Here is a 26,389-nt window from a genome sequence, read left to right on the forward strand (position 1 = left end):
GGTATAACGTTATAACGTATTACGTTATATGGTGTAACGTCATATAGTATAAAGTTATAACGTATTACGTTATATGGTATATCGCTATAACGTATTACGGTATATGGTGTAACGTTATAACGTATTACGTTACATGGTATAACGTTATAACGTATTACTTTATATGGTATAATGTTATGACGTATTACGTTATATGGTATAACGTTAGAACGTATTACGTTATATGGTATAGGCTTATAACGTATTACGTTATATGGTATAACGTCATATGGTATAAAGTTATAACGTATTACGTTATATGGTATACCGTAATATGGTGTAACGTTATAACGTATTACGTTATATGATATAATGTTATTACGTATTACGTTATATTTTATAACGTTATAACGTATTACGTTATATGGTATAACGTCATATGGAATAAAGTTATAACGTATTACGTTATATGGTATACCGTAATATAGTATAACGTTATAACGTATTACGTTATATGGTGTAACGTCATATGAAATAAAGTTATAACTTATTACGTTATATGGTGTAACGTTCTAACGTATTACGTTATATGGTATAACGTTATAACGTATTACGTTATATGGTATAACGTCATATGATATAACGTTATAACGTATTACGTTATATGGTATACCGTAATATGGTATAACGTTATAACGTATTACGTTATATGGTATAACGTTATGACGTATTACGTTATATGGCATAACGTTAGAACGTATTACGTTATATGGTATAACGTTATAACGTATTACGTTATATGGTATAACGTCATATGGTATAAAGTTATAACGTAGTACGTTATATGGTATACCGCAATATGGTATAACGTTATAACGTATTACGTTATATGATATAACGTTATAACGTATTACGTTATATGGTATAACGTTATAACGTATTACGTTATATGGTATAACGTTATAACGTATTACGTTATATGCTATAACGTTATAACGTATTACGTTATATGGTATAACGTCATATGGTATAAAGTTATAACGTATTACGTTATATGGTATACCGTAATATGGTATAACGTTATAACGTATTACGTTATATGATATAACGTTATAACGTATTACGTTATATGATATAACGTTATAACGTATTACGTTATATGGTATAACGTTATAACGTATTACGTTATATGCTATAACGCTATAACGTATTACGTTATATGGTATATCGCTATAACGTATTACGGTATATGGTGTAACTTTATAACGTATTACGTTACATGGTATAACGTTATAACGTATTACTTTATATGGTATAACGTTATGACGTATTACGTTATATGGTATAACGTTAGAACGTATTACGTTATATGGTATAGGGTTATAACGTATTACGTTATATGGTATAACGTCATATGGTATAAAGTTATAACGTATTACGTTATATGGTATACCGTAATATGGTGTAACGTTATAACGTATTACGTTATATGATATAATGTTATTACGTATTACGTTATATTTTATAACGTTATAACGTATTACGTTATATGGTATAACGTCATATGGAATAAAGTTGTAACGTATTACGTTATATGGTATACCGTAATATGGTATAACGTTATAACGTATTACGTTATATGGTGTAACGTCATATGGTATAAAGTTATAACTTATTACGTTATATGGTGTAACGTTATAACGTATTACGTTATATGGTATAACGTTATAACGTATTACGTTATATGGTATAACGTCATATGATATAACGTTATAACGTATTACGTTATATGGTATACCGTAATATGGTATAACGTTATAACGTATTACCTTATATGGTATAACGTCATATGGTATAAAGTTATAACGTATTACGTTATATGGTATAACGTGATATGGTATAACGTTATAACGTATAACGATATATGGTATAACGTCATATGGTATAACGTTATAACGTATTACGTTATATGGTATAACGATATAACGTATTACGTTATATGGTATAACGTCATATGGTATAAAGCTATAACGTATTACGTTATATGGTATAACGTTATAACGTATTACGTTATATGATATAACGTTATAACGTATTACGTTATATGGTATAACGTTATAACGTATTACGTTATATGGTATAACGTTAAAACGTATTACGTAATATGGTACAACGTTATAACGTGTTACGTTATATGATATAACGTTATTACGTATTACGTTATATGGTATAACGTTATAACGTATTACGTTATATGGTATAACGTTATAACGTATTACGTTATATGCTATAACGTTATGACGTATTACGTTATATGGTATAACGTCATATGGTATAAAGTTATAACGTATTACGTTATATGGTATACCGTAATATGGTATAACGTTATAACGTATTACGTTATATGATATAACGTTATAACGTATTACGTTATATGGTATAACGTTATAACGTATTACGTTATATGGTATAACGTTATAACGTATTACGTTATATGCTATAACGTTATAACGTATTACGTTATATGGTATAACGTCATATGGAATAACGTTATAACGTATTACGTTATATGGTATACCGTAATATGGTATAACGTTATAACGTATTACGTTATATGGTGTAACGTCATATGGTATAAAGTTATAACTTATTACGTTATATGGTGTAACGTTATAACGTATTACGTTATATGGTATAACGTTATAACGTATTACGTTATATGGTATAACGTCATATGATATAACGTTATAACGTATTACGTTATATGGTATACCGTAATATGGTATAAAGTTATAACGTATTACGTTCTATGGTATAACGTTATGACGTATTACGTTATATGGCATAACGTTAGAACGTATTACGTTATATGGTATAACGTTATAACGTATTACGTTATATGGTATAACGTCATATGGTATAAAGTTATAACGTATTACGTTATATGGTATACCGTAATATGGTATAACGTTATAACGTATTACGTTATATGGTATAACGTTATAACGTATTACGTTACATGGTATAACGTTATAACGTATTACGTTATATGGCATAACGTTAGAACGTATTACGTTATATGGTATAGGGTTATAACGTATTACGTTATATGGTATAACGTCATATGGTATAAAGTTATAACGTATTACGTTATATGGTATACCGTAATATGGTGTAACGTTATAACGTATTACGTTATATGATATAATGTTATTACGTATTACGTTATATTTTATAACGTTATAACGTATTACGTTATATGGTATAACGTCATATGGAATAAAGTTATAACGTATTACGTTATATGGTATACCGTAATATGGTATAACGTTATAACGTATTACGTTATATGGTGTAACGTCATATGGTATAAAGTTATAACTTATTACGTTATATGGTGTAACGTTATAACGTATTACGTTATATGGTATAACGTTATAACGTATTACGTTATATGGTATAACGTCATATGATATAACGTTATAACGTATTACGTTATATGGTATACCGTAATATGGTATAACGTTATAACGTATTACGTTATATGGTATAACGTTATGACGTATTACGTTATATGGCATAACGTTAGAACGTATTACGTTATATGGTATAACGTCATAACGTATTACGTTATATGGTATAACGTCATATGGTATAAAGTTATAACGTATTACGTTATATGGTATACCGTAATATGGTATAACGTTATAACGTATTACGTTATATGGTATAACGTTATAACGTATTACGTTACATGGTATAACGTTATAACGTATTACGTTATATGGCATAACGTTAGAACGTATTACGTTATATGGTATAACGTTATAACGTATTACGTTATATGGTATAACGTGATATGGTATAACGTTATAACGTATAACGATATATGGTATAACGTCATATGGTATAACGTTATAACGTATTACGTTATATGGTATAACGATATAACGTATTACGTTATATGGTATAACGTCATATGGTATAAAGCTATAACGTATTACGTTATATGGTATAACGTTATAACGTATTACGTTATATGATATAACGTTACAACGTATTACGTTATATGGTATAACGTTATAACGTATTACGTTATATGGTATAACGTTAAAACGTATTACGTAATATGGTACAACGTTATAACGTGTTACGTTATATGATATAACGTTATTACGTATTACGTTATATGGTATAACGTTATAACGTATTACGTTATATGGTATAACGTTATAACGTTTTACGTTATATGCTATAACGTTATGACGTATTACGTTATATGGTATAACGTCATATGGTATAAAGTTATAACGTATTACGTTATATGGTATACCGTAATATGGTATGACGTTATAACGTATTACGTTATATGATATAACGTTATAACGTATTACGTTATATGGTATAACGTTATAACGTATTACGTTATATGGTATAACGTTATAACGTATTACGTTATATGCTATAACGTTATAACGTATTACGTTATATGCTATAACGTTATAACGTATTACGTTATATGGTATAACGTTATAACGTATTACGTTATATGGTGTAACGTCATATAGTATAAAGTTATAACGTATTACGTTATATGGTATATCGCTATAACGTATTACGGTATATGGTGTAACGTTATAACGTATTACGTTACATGGTATAACGTTATAACGTATTACTTTATATGGTATAACGTTATGACGTATTACGTTATATGGTATAACGTTAGAACGTATTACGTTATATGGTATAGGCTTATAACGTATTACGTTATATGGTATAACGTCATATGGTATAAAGTTATAACGTATTACGTTATATGGTATACCGTAATATGGTGTAACGTTATAACGTATTACGTTATATGATATAATGTTATTACGTATTACGTTATATTTTATAACGTTATAACGTATTACGTTATATGGTATAACGTCATATGGAATAAAGTTATAACGTATTACGTTATATGGTATACCGTAATATAGTATAACGTTATAACGTATTACGTTATATGGTGTAACGTCATATGAAATAAAGTTATAACTTATTACGTTATATGGTGTAACGTTCTAACGTATTACGTTAGATGGTATAACGTCATATGGTATAAAGTTATAACGTAGTACGTTATATGGTATACCGCAATATGGTATAACGTTATAACGTATTACGTTATATGATATAACGTTATAACGTATTACGTTATATGGTATAACGTTATAACGTATTACGTTATATGGTATAACGTTATAACGTATTACGTTATATGCTATAACGTTATAACGTATTACGTTATATGGTATAACGTCATATGGTATAAAGTTATAACGTATTGCGTTATATGGTATACCGTAATATGGTATAACGTTATAACGTATTACGTTATATGATATAACGTTATAACGTATTACGTTATATGATATAACGTTATAACGTATTACGTTATATGGTATAACGTTATAACGTATTACGTTATATGCTATAACGCTATAACGTATTACGTTATATGCTATAACGTTATAACGTATTACGTTATATGCTATAACGCTATAACGTATTACGTTATATGCTATAACGCTATAACGTATTACGTTATATGCTATAACGCTATAACGTATTACGTTATATGGTATAACGTTATAACGTATTACGTTATATGGTATAACGTGATATGGTATAACGTTATAACGTATAACGATATATGGTATAACGTCATATGGTATAACGTTATAACGTATTACGTTATATGGTATAACGATATAACGTATTACGTTATATGGTATAACGTCATATGGTATAAAGCTATAACGTATTACGTTATATGGTATAACGTTATAACGTATTACGTTATATGATATAACGTTATAACGTATTACGTTATATGGTATAACGTTATAACGTATTACGTTATATGGTATAACGTTAAAACGTATTACGTAATATGGTACAACGTTATAACGTGTTACGTTATATGATATAACGTTATTACGTATTACGTTATATGGTATAACGTTATAACGTATTACGTTATATGGTATAACGTTATAACGTATTACGTTATATGCTATAACGTTATGACGTATTACGTTATATGGTATAACGTCATATGGTATAAAGTTATAACGTATTACGTTATATGGTATACCGTAATATGGTATAACGTTATAACGTATTACGTTATTAGATATAACGTTATAACGTATTACGTTATATGGTATAACGTTATAACGTATTACGTTATATGGTATAACGTTATAACGTATTACGTTATATGGTATAACGTTATAACGTATTACGTTATATGGTATAACGTTATAACGTATTACGTTATATGCTATAACGTTATAACGTATTACGTTATATGGTATAACGTTATAACGTATTACGTTATATGGTGTAACGTCATATAGTATAAAGTTATAACGTATTACGTTATATGGTATATCGCTATAACGTATTACGGTATATGGTGTAACGTTATAACGTATTACGTTACATGGTATAACGTTATAACGTATTACTTTATATGGTATAACGTTATGACGTATTACGTTATATGGTATAACGTTAGAACGTATTACGTTATATGGTATAGGGTTATAACGTATTACGTTATATGGTATAACGTCATATGGTATAAAGTTATAACGTATTACGTTATATGGTATACCGTAATATGGTGTAACGTTATAACGTATTACGTTATATGATATAATGTTATTACGTATTACGTTATATTTTATAACGTTATAACGTATTACGTTATATGGTATAACGTCATGTGGAATAAAGTTATAACGTATTACGTTATATGGTATACCGTAATATAGTATAACGTTATAACGTATTACGTTATATGGTGTAACGTCATATGAAATAAAGTTATAACTTATTACGTTATATGGTGTAACGTTCTAACGTATTACGTTATATGGTATAACGTTATAACGTATTACGTTATATGGTATAACGTCATATGATATAACGTTATAACGTAATACGTTATATGGTATACCGTAATATGGTATAACGTTATAACGTATTACGTTATATGGTATAACGTTATGACGTATTACGTTATATGGCATAACGTTAGAACGTATTACGTTATATGGTATAACGTTATAACGTATTACGTTATATGGTATAACGTCATATGGTATAAAGTTATAACGTAGTACGTTATATGGTATACCGCAATATGGTATAACGTTATAACGTATTACGTTATATGATATAACGTTATAACGTATTACGTTATATGGTATAACGTTATAACGTATTACGTTATATGGTATAACGTTATAACGTATTACGTTATATGCTATAACGTTATAACGTATTACGTTATATGGTATAACGTCATATGGTATAAAGTTATAACGTATTACGTTATATGGTATACCGTAATATGGTATAACGTTATAACGTATTACGTTATATGATATAACGTTATAACGTATTACGTTATATGATATAACGTTATAACGTATTACGTTATATGGTATAACGTTATAACGTATTACGTTATATGCTATAACGCTATAACGTATTACGTTATATGCTATAACGCTATAACGTATTACGTTATATGGTATAACGTTATAACGTATTACGTTATATGGTATAACGTGATATGGTATAATGTTATAACGTATAACGATATATGGTATAACGTCATATGGTATAACGTTATAACGTATTACGTTATATGGTATAACGTTATATGGTATAACGTTATAAGGTATTACGACATATGGTATAACGTCATATGGTATAACGTTATAACGTATTACGTTATATGGTATAACGATATAACGTATTACGTTATATGGTATAACGTCATATGGTATAAAGTTATAACGTATTACGTCATATGCTATGACGTTATAATGTATTACGTTATATGGTATAACGTTATAACGTATTACGTTAAATGGTATAACGTTATAACGTATTACGTTATATGGTATAACGTTAGAACGTATTACGTTATATGGTATAACGTTATAACGTATTACGTTATATGCTATAACGTTATAACGTATTACGTTATATGCTATAACGTTATAACGTATTACGTTATATGGTATAACGTTATAACGTATTACGTTATATGGTATAACGTTATAACGTATTACGTTATATGGTATAACGTTATAACGTATTACGTTATATGGTATAACGTTATAACGTATTACGTTATATGGTATAACGTTATAACGTATTACGTTATATGGTATAACGTTATAACGTATTACGTTATATGGTATACCGTATTATGGTATAACGTTATAACGTATTACGTTATATGGTATAACGTTATGACGTATTACGTTATATGGCATAACGTTAGAACGTATTACGTTATATAGTATAACGTTATAACGTATTACGTTATATGGTATAACGTCATATGGTATAAAGTTATAACGTATTACGTTATATGGTATACCGTAATATGGTATAAGGTTATAACGTATTACGTTATATGGTATAACGTTACAACGTATTACGTTACATGGTATAACGTTATAACGTATTACGTTATGTGGTATAACGTCATATGGTATAAAGTTATAACGTATTACGTTATATGGTATACCGTAATATGGTATAACGTTATAACGTATTACGTTATATGGTGTAACGTCATATGAAATAAAGTTATAACTTATTACGTTATATGGTGTAACGTTCTAACGTATTACGTTATATGGTATAACTTTATAACGTATTACGTTATATGGTATAACGTCATATGATATAACGTTATAACGTATTACGTTATATGGTATACCGTAATATGGTATAACGTTATAACGTATTACGTTATATGGTATAACGTTATGACGTATTACGTTATGTGGCATAACGTTAGAACGTATTACGTTATATGGTATAACGTTATAACGTATTACGTTATATGGTATAACGTCATATGGTATAAAGTTATAACGTATTACGTTATATGGTATACCGTAATATGGTATAACGTTATAACGTATTACGTTATATGATATAACGTTATAACGTATTACGTTATATGGTATAACGTTATAACGTATTACGTTATATGGTATAACGTTATAACGTATTACGTTATATGCTATAACGTTATAACGTATTACGTTATATGGTATAACGTCATATGGTATAAAGTTATAACGTATTACGTTATATGGTATACCGTAATATGGTATAACGTTATAACGTATTACGTTATATGATATAACGTTATAACGTATTACGTTATATGATATAACGTTATAACGTATTACGTTATATGGTATAACGTTATAACGTATTACGTTATATGCTATAATGCTATAACGTATTACGTTATATGCTATAACGCTATAACGTATTACGTTATATGGTATAACGTTATAACGTATTACGTTATATGGTATAACGTGATATGGTATAATGTTATAACGTATAACGATATATGGTATAACGTCATATGGTATAACGTTATAACGTATTACTTTATATGGTATAACGTTATATGGTATAACGTTATAAGGTATTACGACATATGGTATAACGTCATATGGTATAACGTTATAACGTATTACGTTATATGGTATAACGATATAACGTATTACGTTATATGGTATAACGTCATATGGTATAAAGTTATAACGTATTACGTTATATGCTATGACGTTATAATGTATTACGTTATATGGTATAACGTTATAACGTATTACGTTAAATGGTATAACGTTATAACGTATTACGTTATATGGTATAACGTTAGAACGTATTACGTTATATGGTATAACGTTATAACGTATTACGTTATATGCTATAACGTTATGACGTATTACGTTATATGGTATAACGTCATATGGTATAAAGTTATAACGTATTACGTTATATGGTATACCGTAATATGGAATAACGTTATAACGTATTACGTTATATGGTATAACGTTATAACGTATTACGTTATATGCTATAACGTTATAACGTATTACGTTATATGCTATAACGTTATAACGTATTACGTTATATGGCATAACGTTATAACGTATTACGTTATATGGTATAACGTTATAACGTATTACGTTATATGGTATAACGTTATAACGTATTACGTTATATGGTGTAACGTCATATAGTATAAAGTTATAACGTATTACGTTATATGGTATATCGCTATAACGTATTACGGTATATAGTATAACGTTATAACGTATTACGTTATATGGTATAACGTTATAACGTATTACTTTATATGGTATAACGTTATGACGCATTACGTTATATGGTATAACGTTAGAAGGTATTACGTTATATGGTATAGGGTTATAACGTATTACGTTATATGGTTTAACGTCATATGGTATAAAGTTATAACGTATTACGTTATATGGTATACCGTAATATGGTATAACGTTATAACGTATTACGTTATATGATATAACGTTATTACGTATTACGTTATATGGTATAACGTTATAACGTATTACGTTATGTGGTATAACGTCATATGGTATAAAGTTATAACGTATTACGTTATATGGTATACCGTAATATGGTATAACGTTATAACGTATTACGTTATATGGTGTAACGTCAAATGGTATAAAGTTATAACTTATTACGTTATATGGTGTAACGTTCTAACGTATTACGTTATATGGTATACCGTAATATGGTATAACGTTATGACGTATTACGTTATATGGTATAACGTTATAACGTATTACGTTATATGATATAACGTTATAACGTATTACGTTATATGATATAACGTTATAACGTATTACGTTATATGGTATAACGTTATAACGTATTACGTTATATGGTAATACGTTATAACGTATTACGTTATATGCTATAACGTTATAACGTATTACGTTATATGCTATAACGTTATAACGTATTACGTTATATGCTATAACGTTATAACGTATTACGTTATATGGTATAACGTTATAGCGTATTACGTTATATGGTATAAAGTTATAACGTATTACGTTATATGGTATATCGCTATAACGTATTACGGTATATGGTATAACGTTATGACGTATTAAGTTATATGGTATAACGTTAGAACGTATTACGTTATATGGTATAAGGTTATAACGTATTACGTTATACGGTATAACGTCATATGGTATAAAGTTATAACGTATTACGTTATATGGTATACCGTAATATGGTATAACGTTATAACGTATTACGTTATATGATATAACGTTATAACGTATTACGTTATATGGTATAACGTTATAACGTATTACGTTATATGGTATAACGTTATAACGTATTACGTTATATGGTATAACGTTATAACGTATTACGTTATATGGTATAACGTTATAACGTATTACGTTATATGGTATAACGTTATAACGTATTACGTTATATGGTATAACGTTATAACGTATTACGTTATATGGTATAACGTTATAACGTATTACGTTATATGGTATAACGTTATAACGTATTACGTTATATGGTATAACGTTATAACGTATTACGTTATATGGTATAACGTTATAACGTATTACGTTATATGGTGTAACGTCATATAGTATAAAGTTATAACGTATTACGTTATATGGTATATCGCTATAACGTATTACGGTATATGGTATAACGTTATGACGTATTAAGTTATATGGTATAACGTTAGAACGTATTACGTTATATGGTATAAGGTTATAACGTATTACGTTATACGGTATAACGTCATATGGTATAAAGTTATAACGTATTACGTTATATGGTATACCGTAATATGGTATAACGTTATAACGTATTACGTTATATGATATAACTTTATAACGTATTACGTTATATGGTATAACGTTATAACGTATTACGTTATATGGTATAACGTTATAACGTATTACGTTATATGCTATAACGTTATAACGTATTACGTTATATGGTATAACGTTATAACCTATTACGTTATATGGTATAACGTTATAACGTATTACGTTATATGGTATAACGTTATAACGTATTACGTTATATGGTATAACGTTATAACGTATTACGTTATATGGTATACCGTAATATGGTATAACGTTATAACGTATTACGTTATATGATATAACGTTATAACGTATTACGCTATATGGTATAACGTTATAACGTATTACGTTATATGCTATAACGTTATGACGTATTACGTTATATGGTATAACGTCATATGGTATAAAGTTATAACGTATTACGTTATATGGTATACCGTAATATGGTATAACGTTATAACGTATTACGTTATATGATATAACGTTATAACGTATTACGTTATATGGTATAACGTTATAGCGTATTACGTTATATGGTATAACGTTATAACGTATTACGTTATATGCTATAACGTTATAACGTATTACGTTATATGCTATAACGTTATAACGTATTACGTTATATGGTGTAACGTCATATAGTATAAAGTTATAACGTATTACGTTATACGGTATATCGCTATAACGTATTACGGTATATGGTATAACGTTATAGCATATTACGTTATATGGTATAACGTTATAACGTATTACTTTATATGGTCTAACGTTATGACGTATTACGTTATATGGTATAACGTTATAACGTATTACGTTATATGGTATAACGTCATATGGTATAACGTTATAACGTATTACGTTATATGGTATGACGTTATAACGTATTACGTTATATGGTGTAACGTCATAGAGTATAAAGTTATAACGTATTACGTTATATGGTATATCGCTATAACGTATTACGGTATATGGTATAACGTTATGACGTATTACGTTATATGGTATAACGTTAGAACGTATTACGTTATATGGTATAAGGTTATAACGTATTACGTTATACGGTATAACGTCATATGGTATAAAGTTATAACGTATTACGTTATATGGTATACCGTAATATGGTATAACGTTATAACGTATTACGTTATATGATATAACGTTATAACGTATTACGTTATATGGTATAACGTTATAACGTATTACGTTATATGGTATAACGTTATAACGTATTACGTTATATGCTATAACGTTATAACGTATTACGTTATATGCTATAACGTTATAACGTATTACGTTATATGCTATAACGTTATAACGTATTACGTTATATGGTATAACGTTATAACCTATTACGTTATATGGTATAACGTTATAACGTATTACGTTATATGGTATAACGTTATAACGTATTACGTTATATGGTATAACGTTATAACGTATTACGTTATATGGTATACCGTAATATGGTATAACGTTATAACGTATTACGTTATATGATATAACGTTATAACGTATTACGCTATATGGTATAACATTATAACGTATTACGTTATATGCTATAACGTTATGACGTATTACGTTATATGGTATAACGTCATATGGTATAAAGTTATAACGTATTACGTTATATGGTATACCGTAATATGGTATAACGTTATAACGTATTACGTTATATGATATATCGTTATAACGTATTACGTTATATGGTATAACGTTATAGCGTATTACGTTATATGGTATAACGTTATAACGTATTACGTTATATGCTATAACGTTATAACGTATTACGTTATATGCTATAACGTTATAACGTATTACGTTATATGGTGTAACGTCATATAGTATAAAGTTATAACGTATTACGTTATACGGTATATCGCTATAACGTATTACGGTATATGGTATAACGTTATAACGTATTACGTTATATGGTATAACGTTATAACGTATTACGTTATATGCTATAACGTTATAACGTATTGCGTTATATGCTATAACGTTATAACGTATTACGTTATATGGTATAACGTTATAACCTATTACGTTATATGGTATAACGTTATAACGTATTACGTTATATGGTATAACGTTATAACGTATTACGTTATATGGTATAACGTTATATCGTATTACGTTATATGGTATAACGTTATAACGTATTACGTTATATGGTATACCGTAATATGGTATAACGTTATAACGTATTACGTTATATGATATAACGTTATAACGTATTACGCTATATGGTATAACGTTATAACGTATTACGTTATATGCTATAACGTTATGACGTATTACGTTATATGGTATAACGTCATATGGTATAAAGTTATAACGTATTACGTTATATGTTATACCGTAATATGGTATAACGTTATAACGTATTACGTTATATGATATAACGTTATAACGTATTACGTTATATGGTGTAACGTCATATAGTATAAAGTTATAACGTATTACGTTATACGGTATATCGCTATAACGTATTACGGTATATGGTATAACGTTATAACGTATTACGTTATATGGTATAACGTTATAACGTATTACGTTATATGCTATAACGTTATAACGTATTGCGTTATATGCTATAACGTTATAACGTATTACGTTATATGGTATAACGTTATAACCTATTACGTTATATGGTATAACGTTATAACGTATTACGTTATATGGTATAACGTTATAACGTATTACGTTATATGGTATAACGTTATAACGTTTTACGTTATATGGTATAACGTTATAACGTATTACGTTATATGGTATACCGTAATATGGTATAACGTTATAACGTATTACGTTATATGATATAACGTTATAACGTATTACGCTATATGGTATAACGTTATAACGTATTACGTTATATGCTATAACGTTATGACGTATTACGTTATATGGTATAACGTTATATGGTATAACGTTATAACGTATTACGTTATATGGTATAACGTTATAACGTATTACGTTATATGGTATAACGTTATAACGTTTTACGTTATATGGTATAACGTTATAACGTATTACGTTATATGGTATACCGTAATATGGTATAACGTTATAACGTATTACGTTATATGATATAACGTTATAACGTATTACGTTATATGGTATAACGTTATAGCGTATTACGTTATATGGTATAACGTTATAACGTATTACGTTATATGCTATAACGTTATAACGTATTACGTTATATGCTATAACGTTATAACGTATTACGTTATATGGTGTAGCGTCATATAGTATAAAGTTATAACGTATTACGTTATACGGTATATCGGTATAACGTATTACGGTATATGGTATAACGTTATAACGTATTACGTTATATGGTATAACGTTATAACGTATTACTTTATATGGTCTAACGTTATGACGTATTACGTTATATGGTATAACGTTATAACGTATTACGTTATATGGTATAACGTCATATGGTATAACGTTATAACGTATTACGTTATATGGTATGACGTTATAACGTATTACGTTATATGGTGTAACGTCATATAGTATAAAGTTATAACGTATTACGTTATACGGTATATCGCTATAACGTATTACGGTATATGGTATAACGTTAGAACGTATTACGTTATATGGTATAAGGTTATAACGTATTACGTTATATGGTATAACGTTATAACGTATTACGTTATATGGTATAACGTCATATGGTATAAAGTTATAACGTAGTACGTTATATGGTATACCGCAATATGGTATAACGTTATAACGTATTACGTTATATGATATAACGTTATAACGTATTACGTTATATGGTATAACGTTATAACGTATTACGTTATATGCTATAACGCTATAACGTATTACGTTATATGCTATAACGTTATAACGTATTACGTTATATGCTATAACGCTATAACGTATTACGTTATATGCTATAACGCTATAACGTATGACGTTATATGCTATAACGCTATAACGTATTACGTTATATGGTATAACGTTATAACGTATTACGTTATATGGTATAACGTGATATGGTATAACGTTATAACGTATAACGATATATGGTATAACGTCATATGGTATAACGTTATAACGTATTACGTTATATGGTATAACGATATAACTTATTACGTTATATGGTATAACGTCATATGGTATAAAGCTATAACGTATTACGTTATATGGTATAACGTTATAACGTATTACGTTATATGATATAACGTTATAACGTATTACGTTATATGGTATAACGTTATAACGTATTACGTTATATGGTATAACGTTAAAACGTATTACGTAATATGGTACAACGTTATAACGTGTTACGTTATATGATATAACGTTATTACGTATTACGTTATATGGTATAACGTTATAACGTATTACGTTATATGGTATAACGTTATAACGTATTACGTTATATGCTATAACGTTATGACGTATTACGTTATATGGTATAACGTCATATGGTATAAAGTTATAACGTATTACGTTATATGGTATACCGTAATATGGTATAACGTTATAACGTATTACGTTATATGATATAACGTTATAACGTATTACGTTATATGGTATAACGTTATAACGTATTACGTTATATGGTATAACGTTATAACGTATTACGTTATATGCTATAACGTTATAACGTATTACGTTATATGCTATAACGTTATAACGTATTACGTTATATGGTATAACGTTATAACGTATTACGTTATATGGTGTAACGTCATATAGTATAAAGTTATAACGTATTACGTTATATGGTATATCGCTATAACGTATTACGGTATATGGTGTAACGTTATAACGTATTACGTTACATGGTATAACGTTATAACGTATTACTTTATATGGTATAACGTTATGACGTATTACGTTATATGGTATAACGTTAGAACGTATTACGTTATATGGTATAGGGTTATAACGTATTACGTTATATGGTATAACGTCATATGGTATAAAGTTATAACGTATTACGTTATATGGTATACCGTAATATGGTGTAACGTTATAACGTATTACGTTATATGATATAATGTTATTACGTATTACGTTATATTTTATAACGTTATAACGTATTACGTTATATGGTATAACGTCATATGGAATAAAGTTATAACGTATTACGTTATATGGTATACCGTAATATAGTATAACGTTATAACGTATTACGTTATATGGTGTAACGTCATATGAAATAAAGTTATAACTTATTACGTTATATGGTGTAACGTTCTAACGTATTACGTTATATGGTATAACGTTATAACGTATTACGTTATATGGTATAACGTCATATGATATAACGTTATAACGTATTACGTTATATGGTATACCGTAATATGGTATAACGTTATAACGTATTACGTTATATGGTATAACGTCATATGGTATAAAGTTATAACGTAGTACGTTATATGGTATACCGCAATATGGTATAACGTTATAACGTATTACGTTATATGATATAACGTTATAACGTATTACGTTATATGGTATAACGTTATAACGTATTACGTTATATGGTATAACGTTATAACGTATTACGTTATATGCTATAACGTTATAACGTATTACGTTATATGGTATAACGTCATATGGTATAAAGTTATAACGTATTACGTTATATGGTATACCGTAATATGGTATAACGTTATAACGTATTACGTTATATGATATAACGTTATAACGTATTACGTTATATGATATAACGTTATAACGTATTACGTTATATGGTATAACGTTATAACGTATTACGCTATATGCTATAACGCTATAACGTATTACGTTATATGCTATAACGCTATAACGTATTACGTTATATGGTATAACGTTATAACGTATTACGTTATATGGTATAACGTGATATGGTATAATGTTATAACGTATAACGATATATGGTATAACGTCATATGGTATAACGTTATAACGTATTACGTTATATGGTATAACGTTATATGGTATAACGTTATAAAGTATTACGACATATGGTATAACGTCATATGGTATAACGTTATAACGTATTACGTTATATGGTATACCGTAATATGGTGTAACGTTATAACGTATTACGTTATATGATATAATGTTATTACGTATTACGTTATATTTTATAACGTTATAACGTATTACGTTATATGGTATAACGTCATATGGAATAAAGTTATAACGTATTACGTTATATGGTATACCGTAATATGGTATAACGTTATAACGTATTACGTTATATGGTGTAACGTCATATGGTATAAAGTTATAACTTATTACGTTATATGGTGTAACGTTATAACGTATTACGTTATATGGTATAACGTTATAACGTATTACGTTATATGGTATAACGTCATATGATATAACGTTATAACGTATTACGTTATATGGTATACCGTAATATGGTATAACGTTATAACGTATTACGTTATATGGTATAACGTTATGACGTATTACGTTATATGGCATAACGTTAGAACGTATTACGTTATATGGTATAACGTTATAACGTATTACGTTATATGGTATAACGTCATATGGTATAAAGTTATAACGTATTACGTTATATGGTATACCGTAATATGGTATAAGGTTATAACGTATTACGTTATATGGCATAACGTTAGAACGTATTACGTTATATGGTATAACGTTATAACGTATTACGTTATATGGTATAACGTCATATGGTATAAAGTTATAACGTATTACGTTATATGGTATACCGTAATATGGTATAACGTTATAACGTATTACGTTATATGATATAACGTTATAACGTATTACGTTATATGGTATAACGTTATAACGTATTACGTTATATGGTATAACGTTATAACGTATTACGTTATATGCTATAACGTTATAACGTATTACGTTATATGGTATAACGTCATATGGTATAAAGTTATAACGTATTACGTTATATGCTATGACGTTATAATGTATTACGTTATATGGTATAACGTTATAACGTATTACGTTAAATGGTATAACGTTATAACGTATTACGTTATATGGTATAACGTTAGAACGTATTACGTTATATGGTATAACGTTATATCGTATTACGTTATATGCTATAACGTTATGACGTATTACGTTATATGGTATAACGTCATATGGTATAAAGTTATAACGTATTACGTTATATGGTATAACGTTATAACGTATTACGTTATATGCTATAACGTTATAACGTATTACGTTATATGCTATAACGTTATAACGTATTACGTTATATGCTATAACGTTATAACGTATTACGTTATATGGCATAACGTTATAACGTATTACGTTATATGGTATAGGGTTATAACGTATTACGTTATATGGTATAACGTCATATGGTATAAAGTTATAACGTATTACGTTATATGGTATACCGTAATATGGTATAACGTTATAACGTATTACGTTATATGGTGTAACGTCATGTAGTATAAAGTTATAACGTATTACGTTATATGGTATATCGCTATAACGTATTACGTTATATGATATAACGTTATAACGTATTACGTTATATGATATAACGTTATAACGTATTACGTTATATGGTATAACGTTATAACGTATTACGTTATATGGTATAACGTTATAACGTATTACGTTATATGCTATAACGTTATAACGTATTACGTTATATGCTATAACGTTATAACGTATTACGTTATATGCTATAACGTTATAACGTATTACGTTATATGGTATAACGTTATAACGTATTACTTTATATGGTATAACGTTATGACGCATTACGTTATATGGTATAACGTTAGAAGGTATTACGTTATATGGTATAGGGTTATAACGTATTACGTTATATGGTATAACGTCATATGGTATAAAGTTTTAACGTATTACGTTATATGGTATACCGTAATATGGTATAACGTTATAACGTATTACGTTATATGATATAACGTTATTACGTATTACGTTATATGGTATAACGTTATAACGTATTACGTTATATGGTATAACGTCATATGGTATAAAGTTATAACGTATTACGTTATATGGTATACCGTAATATGGTATAACGTTATAACGTATTACGTTATATGGTGTAACGTCATATGGTATAAAGTTATAACTTATTACGTTATATGGTGTAACGTTCTAACGTATTACGTTATATGGTATACCGTAATATGGTATAACGTTATGACGTATTACGTTATATGGTATAACGTTATAACGTATTACGTTATATGATATAACGTTATAACGTATTACGTTATATGATATAACGTTATAACGTATTACGTTATATGGTATAACGTTATAACGTATTACGTTATATGGTATAACGTTATAACGTATTACGTTATATGCTATAACGTTATAACGTATTACGTTATATGGTATAACGTTATAGCGTATTACGTTATATGGTATAACGTTATAACGTATTACGTTATATGGTATAACGTTATAACGTATTACGTTATATGGTATAATGTTATAACGTATTACGTTATATGGTATAACGTTATAACGTATTACGTTATATGGTATAACGTTATAACGTATTACGTTATATGGTATAACGTTATAACGTATTACGTTATATGGTATAACGTTATAACGTATTACGTTATATGGTGTAACGTCATATAGTATAAAGTTATAACGTATTACGTTATATGGTATATCGCTATAACGTATTACGGTATATGGTATAACGTTATGACGTATTAAGTTATATGGTATAACGTTAGAACGTATTACGTTATATGGTATAAGGTTATAACGTATTACGTTATACGGTATAACGTCATATGGTATAAAGTTATAACGTATTACGTTATATGGTATACCGTAATATGGTATAACGTTATAACGTATTACGTTATATGATATAACGTTATAACGTATTACGTTATATGGTATAACGTTATAACGTATTACGTTATATGGTATAACGTTATAACGTATTACGTTATATGGTATAACGTTATAACGTATTACGTTATATGGTATAACGTTATAACGTATTACGTTATATGGTATAACGTTATAACGTATTACGTTATATGGTATAACGTTATAACGTATTACGTTATATGGTATAACGTTATAACGTATTACGTTATATGGTATAACGTTATAACGTATTACGTTATATGGTATAACGTTATAACGTATTACATTATATGGTATAACGTTATAACGTATTACGTTATATGGTGTAACGTCATATAGTATAAAGTTATAACGTATTACGTTATATGGTATATCGCTATAACGTATTACGGTATATGGTATAACGTTATGACGTATTAAGTTATATGGTATAACGTTAGAACGTATTACGTTATATGGTATAAGGTTATAACGTATTACGTTATACGGTATAACGTCATATGGTATAAAGTTATAACGTATTACGTTATATGGTATACCGTAATATGGTATAACGTTATAACGTATTACGTTATATGGTATAACGTTATAACCTATTACGTTATATGGTATAACGTTATAACGTATTACGTTATATGGTATAACGTTATAACGTATTACGTTATATGGTATAACGTTATAACGTATTACGTTATATGGTATACCGTAATATGGTATAACGTTATAACGTATTACGTTATATGGTATAACGTTATAACGTATTACGTTATATGCTATAACGTTATAACGTATTACGTTATATGGTATAACGTTATAACCTATTACGTTATATGGTATAACGTTATAACGTATTACGTTATATGGTATAACGTTATAACGTATTACGTTATATGGTATAACGTTATAACGTATTACGTTATATGGTATACCGTAATATGGTATAACGTTATAACGTATTACGTTATATGATATAACGTTATAACGTATTACGCTATATGGTATAACGTTATAACGTATTACGTTATATGCTATAACGTTATGACGTATTACGTTATATGGTATAACGTCATATGGTATAACGTTATAACGTATTACGTTATATGGTATAACGTTATAACGTATTACGTTATATGCTATAACGTTATAACGTATTACGTTATATGGTATAACGTTATAACCTATTACGTTATGTGGTATAACGTTATAACGTATTACGTTATATGGTATAACGTTATAACGTATTACGTTATATGGTATAACGTTATAACGTATTACGTTATATGGTATACCGTAATATGGTATAACGTTATAACGTATTACGTTATATGATATAACGTTATAACGTATTACGCTATATGGTATAACGTTATAACGTATTACGTTATATGCTATAACGTTATGACGTATTACGTTATATGGTATAACGTCATATGGTATAAAGTTATAACGTATTACGTTATATGGTATACCGTAATATGGTATAACGTTATAACGTATTACGTTATTTGATATAACGTTATAACGTATTACGTTATATGGTATAACGTTATAGCGTATTACGTTATATGGTATAACGTTATAACGTATTACGTTATATGGTGTAACGTCATATAGGATAAAGTTATAACGTATTACGTTATATGGTATATCGCTATAACGTATTACGGTATATGGTATAACGTTATGACGTATTAAGTTATATGGTATAACGTTAGAACGTATTACGTTCTATGGTATAAGGTTATAACGTATTACGTTATACGGTATAACGTCATATGGTATAAAGTTATAACGTATTACTTTATATGGTATACCGTAATATGGTATAACGTTATAACGTATTACGTTATATGATATAACGTTATAACGTATTACGTTATATGGTATAACGTCATATGGTATAAAGTTATAACGTATTACGTTATATGGTATACCGTAATATGGTATAACGTTATAACGTATTACGTTATATGGTATAACGTTATAACCTATTACGTTATATGGTATAACGTTATAACGTATTACGTTATATGGTATAACGTTATAACGTATTACGTTATATGGTATAACGTTATAACGTATTACGTTATATGGTATACCGTAATATGGTATAACGTTATAACGTATTACGTTATATGGTATAACGTTATAACGTATTACGTTATATGCTATAACGTTATAACGTATTACGTTATATGGTATAACGTTATAACCTATTACGTTATATGGTATAACGTTATAACGTATTACGTTATATGGTATAACGTTATAACGTATTACGTTATATGGTATAACGTTATAACGTATTACGTTATATGGTATACCGTAATATGGTATAACGTTATAACGTATTACGTTATATGATATAACGTTATAACGTATTACGCTATATGGTATAACGTTATAACGTATTACGTTATATGCTATAACGTTATGACGTATTACTTTATATGGTATAACGTCATATGGTATAACGTTATAACGTATTACGTTATATGGTATAACGTTATAACGTATTACGTTATATGCTATAACGTTATAACGTATTACGTTATATGGTATAACGTTATAACCTATTACGTTATGTGGTATAACGTTATAACGTATTACGTTATATGGTATAACGTTATAACGTATTACGTTATATGGTATAACGTTATAACGTATTACGTTATATGGTATACCGTAATATGGTATAACGTTATAACGTATTACGTTATATGATATAACGTTATAACGTATTACGCTATATGGTATAACGTTATAACGTATTACGTTATATGCTATAACGTTATGACGTATTACGTTATATGGTATAACGTCATATGGTATAAAGTTATAACGTATTACGTTATATGGTATACCGTAATATGGTATAACGTTATAACGTATTACGTTATTTGATATAACGTTATAACGTATTACGTTATATGGTATAACGTTATAGCGTATTACGTTATATGGTATAACGTTATAACGTATTACGTTATATGGTGTAACGTCATATAGGATAAAGTTATAACGTATTACGTTATATGGTATATCGCTATAACGTATTACGGTATATGGTATAACGTTATGACGTATTAAGTTATATGGTATAACGTTAGAACGTATTACGTTATATGGTATAAGGTTATAACGTATTACGTTATACGGTATAACGTCATATGGTATAAAGTTATAACGTATTACGTTATATGGTATACCGTAATATGGTATAACGTTATAACGTATTACGTTATATGATATAACGTTATAACGTATTACGTTATATGGTATAACGTTATAACGTATTACGTTATATGGTATAACGTTATAACGTATTACGTTATATGGTATAACGTTATAACGTATTACGTTATATGGTATAACGTTATAACGTATTACGTTATATGGTATAACGTTATAACGTATTACGTTATATGGTATAACGTTATAACGTATTACGTTATATGGTATAACGTTATAACGTATTACGTTATATGGTATAACGTTATAACGTATTACGTTATATGGTATAACGTTATAACGTATTACGTTATATGGTATAACGTTATAACGTATTACGTTATATGGTATAACGTTATAACGTATTACGTTATATGGTATAACGTTATAACGTATTACGTTATATGGTATAACGTTATAACGTATTACATTATATGGTATAACGTTATAACGTATTACGTTATATGGTGTAACGTCATATAGTATAAAGTTATAACGTATTACGTTATATGGTATATCGCTATAACGTATTACGGTATATGGTATAACGTTATGACGTATTAAGTTATATGGTATAACGTTAGAACGTATTACGTTATATGGTATAAGGTTATAACGTATTACGTTATACGGTATAACGTCATATGGTATAAAGTTATAACGTATTACGTTATATGGTATACCGTAATATGGTATAACGTTATAACGTATTACGTTATATGATATAACTTTATAACGTATTACGTTATATGGTATAACGTTATAACGTATTACGTTATATGGTATAACGTTATAACGTATTACGTTATATGCTATAACGTTATAACGTATTACGTTATATGGTATAACGTTATAACCTATTACGTTATATGGTATAACGTTATAACGTATTACGTTATATGGTATAACGTTATAACGTATTACGTTATATGGTATAACGTTATAACGTATTACGTTATATGGTATACCGTAATATGGTATAACGTTATAACGTATTACGTTATATGATATAACGTTATAACGTATTACGCTATATGGTATAACGTTATAACGTATTACGTTATATGCTATAACGTTATGACGTATTACGTTATATGGTATAACGTCATATGGTATAACGTTATAACGTATTACGTTATATGGTATAACGTTATAACGTATTACGTTATATGCTATAACGTTATAACGTATTACGTTATATGGTATAACGTTATAACCTATTACGTTATATGGTGTAACGTCATATGGTATAAAGTTATAACGTATTACGTTATATGGTGTAACGTTATAACGTATTACGTTATATGATATAACGTTATGACGTATTACGTTATATGGTATAACGTTAGAACGTATTACGTTATATGGGAAATCGTTATAACGTATTACGTTATATGGTATAACGTCATATGGTATAAAGTTATAACGTATTACGTTATATGGTATACCGTAATATTTTATAACGTTATAACGTATTACGTTATATAGTATAACGTCATATGGTATATAGTTATAACGTATTACGTTATATGGTATAACGTTATATGGTATAACGTTGTAAGGTATTGCGACATATGGTATAACGTCATATGGTATAACGTTATAACGTATTACGTTATATGGTATAACGATATAACGTATTACGTTATATGGTATAACGTCATATGGTATAAAGTTATAACGTATTACGTTATAAGGTATAACGTTATAACGTATTACGTTATATGGTGTAACGTCATATGATATAACGTTATAACGTATTACGTTATATTTTATAACGTTATAACGTATTACGTTATATGGTATAACGTTATAACGTATTACGTTATATCGTATAACGTCATATGATATAACGTTATAACGTATTACGTTATATTGTATATCGTTATAACGTATTACGTTATATGGTATAACGTCATATGGTATATAGTTATAACGTATTACGTTATATGGTATAACGTTATAACGTATTACGTTATATGGTATACCGTAATATGGTATAACGTTATAACGTATTACCTTATATGGGATAACGTTATAACGTATTACGTTATATGGTATAACGTCATATGGTATAAAGTTATAACGTATTACGTTATATGGTATACCGTAATATTTTATAACGTTATAACGTATTACGTTATATAGTATAACGTCATATGGTATATAGTTATAACGTATTACGTTATATGGTATAACGTTATAACGTATTACGTTATATGGTATAACGTTATAACGTATTACGTTATATGGTATAACGTTATAACGTATTACGTTATATGGTGTAACGTCATATGGTATAAAGTTATAACGTATTACGTTATATGGTGTAACGTTATAACGTATTACGTTATATGGTATAACGTTATAACTTATTACCTTATATGGTATAACGTCATATGGTATAAAGTTATAACGTATTACGTTATATGGTATAACGTGATATGGTATAACGTTATAACGTATAACGATATATGGTATAACGTCATATGGTATAACGTTATAACGTATTACGTTATATGGTATAACGTTATATGGTA

The sequence above is a fragment of the Bombus huntii genome, chromosome 7 (assembly GCF_024542735.1).
Source record: "Bombus huntii isolate Logan2020A chromosome 7, iyBomHunt1.1, whole genome shotgun sequence".
NCBI lineage: Eukaryota > Metazoa > Arthropoda > Insecta > Hymenoptera > Apidae > Bombus > Bombus huntii.